The sequence below is a fragment of the Coptis chinensis genome, chromosome 1 (assembly GCF_015680905.1).
Source record: "Coptis chinensis isolate HL-2020 chromosome 1, ASM1568090v1, whole genome shotgun sequence".
Lineage (NCBI taxonomy): Eukaryota > Viridiplantae > Streptophyta > Magnoliopsida > Ranunculales > Ranunculaceae > Coptis > Coptis chinensis.
In genome coordinates, this window is record NC_141456.1 from 86,644,808 (window position 1) to 86,654,074 (window position 9,267).

Here is a 9,267-nt window from a genome sequence, read left to right on the forward strand (position 1 = left end):
TTGTCTTTCCTCTAGCAATCATAAAAGTCAAATTACACCTGCAAACCATACCAATGACACCAAAAAGAAATTAAGAAAATAGAGAGGATCGATACATAGTAATAAGTAAAATTTGTGTAAATTAGATTCATAAAAATAAGACGTTAAGAAACTATAAAATATGCATAATAGATAAAATGGGTTTAATCTAGAAACAACTCGATGAAATCTAAATTACGTTAGTATTGAAGTAAACAAAGGAGGTCCTAACTAATAAAATAGTTTATATGTCATTCAAAATTTAATAACTTCCAAGAGAACCAACATTTCCTAACATACAAGAACTTAACAGATAAACTATAGAGGTTCTTTAAATGAAATTGCAAAATAGTATCTACTATTTCCACTAATAGGTAGCAAGACATGTAACTATGTAAGATATGGAAGGATCATCGACATTTTGAACCCCACACAAAAACTTCGGGTTATGCATATCCACATACCAAAGCAAGATTTATATTTAAAGTTTGCACTTATAAACATAATTTATAGTAGAGTTTAATTAGTGTTAAAAGATGAATATTCACTCCTAGCATTAATTACATACCAACCCATAAAGATCAACACCTCATCTTCAATTGTATGCAAGTGGTAAGAGTTCTCCTTCCTAAAAGTAAATATCTAAATCTTAGCTGGAAAAGAGTTTTACTATAATATGGTGATACCACACCACTAAACATACCAATTAACATTCAATTCGTTAACTGCCTTGAACAATCCATATACCCAACACTTTAAACTAGTGAGAAACAAGCTCTTATGACAAATAACTTAAGGAGGAAATTAACTTAATTACTCTTGTTAAATATAAACACTATTTAAAGTATCAAAGTGAAATTAACTACTTACCCAGGGGTACATCTTCGATTGAAGTGTGAAGTTGGTAAGAAAAAATAATTGAACAAGAAACCGAAGAGGGTAGGAACCTTGGGCAACCATAGTCCAATAAACTTAGCTCTACAAGGTAACAACCTAGGAACTCTAATTGTAGACTGGAGGACTGCAAAAAGCACATAACTCATTTATTAATCCAAACATCCACAAGGACTACAAGGAAGCATAACAAGTAGATATTCAAAAGTGTGACCGACGTACTTACTTCACAATCCCCTTGTGCAGTTCTTGTAAACCTCCGCAAGAAAGTCTTTATCGTGGGATTTCCCATCTCAAAATTTAGGAACTTAAATATGTTTGTTTTCATCTTTACTACCTGTGAACAAAACATAAAGCATTTGCAAATTTAGATGACATTGAAACACAAATAACAAGCGAACAAATGAGGTTGAGATGCACAAGGGCGAAAGGATTTACCTCTTGCTTGGTGTAAGTATTGTTATCTGTTATATTTTCCTTATTAAAAATAACGGCAATAAAATTACAGTACAATTCAATCAATAATACAATCTAGAGAACAATAAAAGGAGTGAGTTTATCATTTTTACGAGGGGCATGCAAGAAACACCAAGAAGCTGAAGTTTATGCCGGTTAATTTCAAAGATGGATATCTATCCAAGTAGGAGATGGTAAGATAAAGTTTATCAGACACAAGTTTGTATTCCTCGGCAACTTCAACTAGCTAATCAACTAGAATACTACGCATATGAGAAGTAATATCTTTCTGAACCTTCTCAACGTCTTCTAACTTACGGCTAAAGAACCCGATAAGAACTAGTGTTTTGAACACTAAAACACGCATGACTAACTACACGTGTAACTAGCTTACAAGGTTTCTAAGGTTTATATCATGTGTTTTTTTAGCCTTTTCGACAGGCAGTCCAGCTTCATACAAATTCAGGAGGTTTTGCTCAATACCTCCAAGCCGTCACTGGTTCCAGGCGCTCAGCTTTTCCTTCGTGAAACTTCAATTCATGCCGGGAGAAAGTGGTGTTACACTGCAGATTACTTATCCCATCTACCTGAACTCCTCTAAAAGAAGCTTTTCCTTTGTGAAACTTCAAATCCCAACTGCAGAAAAGTGGTGCCAAACTGCAGACTTTACTCATCCTGTCTGCACAAGCTACTCTATAGGAAATAGGACAACTGCTACTTCTTTCTTGAACCTCCCTCCCCATATAGTTCATTCCACTGCCTCAACTCGCTCATTATAGAACCCTCAGCTGCAAAACTAGCAGCAACCTGCGACATGAAAATTTTCTATGTTCAAGCCAAACAATTCAACGCACTAGAAAGGCAAATCAGTCCTCTTAAAATTGCGCAAAAACAACACAAATTTTCGACGATGCACAATCCTTAAGTCCAACAACCTGAGGAATTTAGTTCTTTGATGAGTTATTGAGTTTGATCCACCATGTTAATTCCAAAAAACTAAAAATAATTATATTATAATTGTAACATCAACAAAAGCCTAAATCCACCAACTAATCTAACAGAAACATGTACATGATCTGGATTTACAAAGAAATTAAATTGGGCATAATTTTTTATGAAGAAGTCAGAGTACTTAGTAAATTAGCATAAACCGAAAATACATTCTTTGTAGTTGGTCACAAAAGAAAACAATTGATATATATATAAGACGTGAAACATGCACCGTGGAGTGAGATACAACTCCACTACATTACCCGATTCTTTGCTCGCTTCATATCTTCGATGTTTAAGGGCCCGAGGAAAATTTCTATGTCCTTTTTTTGTCGGTGTATTTGAAGCCTCTTCGAAGTTCTCGCTCCTCCTCAACTCTCTCGTTTTTCTCCCGCAAAGAGAACGAAGTTTTAGATAGGAATTCAAGTTTGAATCTTAGTAATAAAAACACAAAAAGAAAGAGTGAAGAGAACATTTTCCTATGAAATAGAAATGTGGAGAAAATTACCAAATCTTTTAGTCTCTCCCGTTGAATAAATTCCCTAACAGGCGATAAGTCGCCATCGTGCCGTACGTGTTCTCGTTTTCAACAAGTTTCATCAAAAGTTAACTTTAGTCGCCAACATATAAAATTATAAACTCCAAGAACAAACATACGATCTGGAGGTCGCTTCCATGGTATCCTTCTATCACGGTTGCAAGCTCCTTTGAAATCTACTCCTTTGACCTTCTCCTTCGACAAAAGTGTTTCCGGGATTTTTCTCTGTTCTCCGAGAATGGGAGACCAACCATAATTCTGTAAAACATCAAGCATTAAAATTCAGGCATGTGCAACTTTTTTTTCATCACAACACATTTGATTAAGTTATCCTAATAATTAACAAAGACCAAGAATCGGGATACATTTAACAAATGATATTCAATATTTAAACATTTGTAGACTTGTCATCAACGCTTTTAAACAATTCATTCCTTCGACAACTTTGCACTTGTGATTGTAATCACAGGATAGTAGCTAGTGAGTATACTACGGCCTGTTGTGGTAATCGCTAACAATTGTCACCGCTGTCGGTCTTTTTAACACACAAAACATACCTGCGCTCAAACCACCTTATAATTGCTCCCTCAAGATCAAAAGGCCTATTTGTTGCGGCCGAAACGGGATCTGCTCACTAGGTTTGGCCAAAGAACCCATCCCAAATGGATCATGAAGTCATTCTTGATCTTCCTCATCGCCTCATGCTCCCCTAACTCGGGTTCGCTGCCCTAGCATACTATCAACCTCATCCACAAAAATAATTGTTGGTGAGCCCCTTTACTTGCAAGTGAGAAGAGAGCTCCAACGTTCTTTTCATCCTCCCCAAACCATTTTGAAGTGATGGTAGACATGGAAACATTAATGAAGCTTGCTCCTGCCTCATGAGCAATGGCCTTGGCCAAAGATTGTCTTCCCAAAGCACCGGAGGCCCAAACAACAATATTCCTTTGCAAGGCTTTAGAAGACCTCCTCCTTTGAAAAGATCTGGCCTTCGTAGAGGAAGCATAACTAACTCCTGAAGTGATTCTTTAATTTCATCTAGAGCGCCAATATCTGCAAAGGTTACTCCTATCTCATTTGCAGGAATAACCTCTGGTCTGATCGGCTTCTCAAACTCATTGTCAGGAGGAACGTCCTGTTAAACATATCGCGTAACATTTAGCATTATTCAACACTGGGATGGGAAAAAGTAAAATTTGAGTGTCTAAGCTCCATATTGACCTATAATATCATGACCTTAATTAATAGACCATGAAATGAGAGAAATGTGTAGTGACTAAAGCAAACCTATTAGACTAGGAATGACACCACGTTTAGCCATCCGTTAATTCGCATAAATCACCAATGGTTTGGTTTTTAGTGGAATCACACAGGGGACCTCATATACTTGCATCAATAGCTAGCGAGAAAATGACCAAATTTATCAAAGGCGTCCAACAAAATACATCATGAACACTGCTAAATTAACTGCATTTGGAAGTCATAACACTCGGTATCAATTTCTATTAAAAAGTAGATTTTAGACCTTAAATTATAATTACTCAAGATAAAAATATTTTGACATGCCAGAGTAGGTCTTAAATAAACTCACGTGCCAATATTATAAAACCTTTACTTACAGAACCTTTGACGAAGAGGACGGAGTATCACCATCCTTCTTCACCATCGACAGATTCTCTCCTTCGCCTTTGCTTTCGGGAGCGAATTTCAGTTTTGATCCGGTTTCACACCGGTTGCATTTTCCCCTTCACTTCCTATAATAAAATCGATATCTTGCAATCGGATCTCAAACCTTCAATTTAACGAGAAGCAATGCCATAAGGTTTCTAACATTGAGAACAGATGAGAATTAAAGGAAGTGGTAATCATTCCTTTCTTTTGTCTTATTATAGCTTTTCAGCTTCTCTTGTATTTATCCTCCTGAACTTGTTTGGTTTTCAATTCCCACTTTTGTTACAACTAGCCCACCTGTAAGTGTTAAGGTGGGGGTCACCTCTCTCCAATTCCAACCAAACTCATCCACCAGATACTAGCATACAAGTCTTTTGCTAAGGTGCTTCTATAACTAGCTAAAAGCTTGTATGCTCCCAATATTCACTAAATACACTAGCAATTTCACATACAATTTGTAGTAATTAATTGGGTCTAAGTTTTGCGTACATAATATCGATTAATTCCTATCAACAAAAGCAAGTCTACTAAAAATCTAAGATGATAGTAATAATCTTCAAAGTTATTACCATCCAATTTTGACTCGTTAAATATATTAATTTTTTTTTCGATAAATTGTTCTTAAATGAACCAATGATATGCAAATTAAAACTTTGGCACGTGATTTGCTAAACTAACTTAAGCTTGTAAATCGGTATTAAGTTTATTTAAGTTACACAAAGTTAAAACGTTAACACAAGAAGACCAACAATAACAATAGACTATGCACCAACACAAGTATCCCATAATTTGAAAGAAACACCCGTCTCCAGAATCCAAAACTTCACTTCAAGAACAAAGTTTAGTACATAATTCAAAACCCAAGGTGATGAGATTCAAAATATACAGTTTCATTAATTAAATAAACTATTAATCTGACATCAAAGTGAATGAAACAAGCATGAGCAGATTTCTAAAAAATGATACACAATTCAACAAGAAAATCTATCATATAAAGATGCAACCTTTGGTCATGGCTGACAGATTATACAAATCTATTGTTAACATACAACCTAATAATCTTATGTCTGGACAAACCCAAAAGCTTATTCCGATCCTTTTCTGAAAAATGAAACACTGGAAATTGCAAGTAAAAGAGGATTCATCACTAAATAAAACGTTAAAGAAGAAGTTTTCTTGAGTAGATTGAGCAGTTGCTTGTGTAAATGTAACACCCTAGCCAAAACCCTTACTGTTACAAAGGAGGAAGAAGAGAGAAGATTAAAAAATGAAGGAGATGATGACGACTTACCTCGATTAAACAAACACAAACGCGGCGAGTCGGGCAATGGGTTACATCTGCCCTAGCTTACCCTCTTTACTTTTCTCTTGTGTTATTATTGAAAGGGTTAGAGAGATGAGCGAGAATGAAAAACATTCCCCCATAGTTTTCACCCAATTTATTTTGTTTTCAATATTTTACTTGTATTTTTGCAATAAGCAACACTTCAAGATCTCTGTCACAAAATATCAAGTAAATGTTACTAAATAAATCAAACATTTGCCTACAAAATATGTGACGGTTGGTAGCATTTCTAACGGATCAAATGTGTGACAAATATTGTAACGGATGTATAAGTGTTAGTAATCAATTTTACTAAATGTTGCAAATTCAGTGGTATGGTGTAGTGGATGATAAATTAACATCGTTGGTACATGATCGATTCGCACGGGTTTGTATGTGAAGTCGATGTATCAAAGCCCATATTGCTTATGCAACAGAGAACACGAGATTAGAGAAGGGTTTCAGTAGTAAGAATTGCAAGAAATTGACTATAATAATGAAATCCAATGTAGACTCGCAAATCCACTAAGAACACACGAAAAATGACTCCTACATATTTGCCTCAAGTGTAAATAGAAATACAAGGAATTTACGGAAGTAAAGCATACCCCTTTTCCTCATCCGTCGCTCCAAGCATTATTTCTATTTGGGCGATCAAGGGTGCCACCGCATGTTTGCCCCTGTAATAGGAGCTCCTCACTGCTTTATGAGTGGTTTGTGGAACTTATAATTCACAAGGACAAGTAGAAAAACCTACATATTGTTTCAAGCAGAAAAACAAGGCAGAATTCACAAGAACAAGTAGAACAAATTTATAAGACCACCCTCTTAATCTGTTCTAACGAAGAAAAAAAAAAAGCTTTTACGTGAGGATATATATGACTAAGACAAGGAAATAACTTACGAGCTGTTTTGTTTCTTCTTCCGTGGAAATTCAGGTATAAAGTTTTGCTAGAATGTGGGAGTATATATATATAATCAAAGAATAAATCCAAAGAGGAATTATGACTTTGCCATTTTCAAAGATGAACTTAGGTAAGTTAAAGCTATTTTGCAACAAAAAATGGAAGGGATGGAACTATCTAGGAAATTATGCATCCCCGATCCTTGATACTTTCGGATTCGATATCGAAAAGCTACTTTACTAAACATATGAAGAACAAAGACTGACTCTTGGCTAGGAAATCAGAGAACGAATTACAAAGTCTGATTTTTACAACAAAACCCAAAATTGACTCATCAAGGGTTCTTAAGTAACTAATTAAAGAGAATGGAGTGGTGGACTTATAAACAAACTGTGGGTTTGCATGGACTCCATTCTAAATACAAGTAAAACGTATGTAATTAAATAAATGACAAGAGCATGTTTAAACATATAATCCAAACATAATAAAGTAAGATATAAGAGGATTATTATTACCCCAAGAGAAGGTGAGAGAGAGAGGGCGATTAGTATCGCCCGAAAAGATATCGAAAAAAAGGAATCGAGATTAAGACCCTTCCTATGGAAAAGATGTTTGAAGGTGTCAACAACAGATTGAGCTTCTTCTCTAGTAGCATTGACATCACGTTGATAATGAATCAAGAATCTATGAAGATGGTCAACACTCATAATACCATTTTCAGAGTATGTCTCAAAAGGGTCTTGATTTCTATTGGTGCTTCTGCACTAAGTATAAAAGCAAAGGAGGCTTCTTTGTAGTCAACCATATTAAACAACAACAATTATACCTTGTACATCATCTCCCCGCCCGATTAATCCCACCAAGAACCTTATATCGCTTCGAATGCACCAATCAACTCTCGAAGCATATATCTTAACACCAAATCCAATGTACAACTTGCCTACACACAAAACAAAACAAAACAATCAAAAAAAGACCCAACATTTAATAAAAGAAAAAAACTTGAGTGGGGCGCACCTTTTGGAAATTAGTTTCTACGTCATTATCATCTTGAGTATCAATTCTAATAATCTCACACATATGATCAATCAACCTTAACTCCCAAGTATTCTTCTGATTAATCTTATTCTCACTTGCTAATTTAATACAGTTTGTGAAAAGTTCAGTAATTTGCTCTTTACTGAAACATAAAGGGTTGGATTGAGATTGAAGTGGAGGAGGAGAAACGACAATAATGGATTTGCGGTTAATGGCTGCTGCACGCACACGTGCACGTTTGAGTTGGTCGTTGTTTGAGAATAATAATGGACTCGTTGGTCCTCCTCCTCCTCCTCGTGTTGGGGTGGTTTTTTGGGTTTCTGTCATTGCTTTTGATTTTGAGGTGTGGTCTCGTTTTTTCAAGAGAGAGAAGTGGAAATGATTTTGAGTTTTTTCAGTGTGTGTTTTTTTTCCCTCCTCAAAAATTGAATATGAGAAGCTTTTCGGGTTGGGCTTGCGAGTTGGAGGCCCAATTTAATAGACAATGGATTAAATCCATCAACTGTGTATTTTTTTTCGCGTATTTGACTATTTAGCATAAAGTCATAAACCACGGTAGAAAGTGGAAAATTTATATACCAATTGCTTATGTTTAAGGTAGTGGGGATGTGGAGTACTCTCATGCTGAAAAAAAAACTAACCATGGTATATGGCCCAACTTATCCCACGGTTTTCATGTAACTGTGGCATATACTAGTAAACCAATGACCAAAGAAATTTCCGCCGTGGTATATAAGTATTTCCCACGGTTTTTGAAAGAACCGTGGTATAAACGTTCTTATTGACCGTGGTATATGTGTCATTCTGTAGTAGTGTTAATCAATGGACATTCGATATCTTAAACACGGGGACATCAACGAGCATATAATATGGAGCCCATAAACGCTGACGCATAATTTGGTATTAGGGCGGTAGTGCAACAATGGCCTTTAGTGGAATAAGCCATTTGTTGACGGACTTAGGACGTGTGTTCGGGGCGAACATGGGAAGCCTATGCCCGTCAGGAGGCCCAACCCTAATTTCTCCTCATGGTCCCTGTTGTAGCCTATAAATAGAATACTCTCTCTCTCTGGCCGAAATTCACTATTCATTGTTCTGAAAAAGAGGCAAGAAAAGTAGATCTGAATTCGTTTCTGATCTTGAGAGAAAGAAGAGGATTGGTAGATCGTTGCCCACACAACGTCCAATCTGTTCTAAAGGAATACAACAGAAGATCAAGGGGTTGATTTCGGATTTGATAAAGCTTGGATTCTCAGAGTTATCTAAACTGATTCTCAAAGGTATGTTTTCCAATCACAAATCGTGGACACCCATTAATTCCGCTGCGCGTGGTGTTCGCGGTTTGTAGAAATATTTGCATTCTGAATAATGGTTCCTACAATGCCTAATTGAGTCAATTTTGATCGCCCTAATAATTATTTTGTTCCTTGCAG

At 36.1% G+C, this 9,267-nt stretch overlaps 1 long non-coding RNA gene and 1 pseudogene across 1 annotated transcript; both read right to left on the reverse strand.

Annotated features, from left to right (window-relative positions):
• Positions 1-928: 928 nt before the first annotated feature.
• LOC147525630 (uncharacterized) lies at positions 929-1,386 on the reverse strand. The gene is made up of 3 exons (XR_015198349.1): positions 1,351-1,386; positions 1,139-1,249; positions 929-1,039 (listed from the first exon to the last, which is right to left on the reverse strand). It is a non-coding gene; the product is annotated as an uncharacterized LOC147525630 (long non-coding RNA).
• A 13-nt stretch (positions 1,387-1,399) lies between these two features.
• Positions 1,400-8,161, reverse strand: LOC147525631 (uncharacterized; annotated as a pseudogene).
• Positions 8,162-9,267: the final 1,106 nt, after the last annotated feature.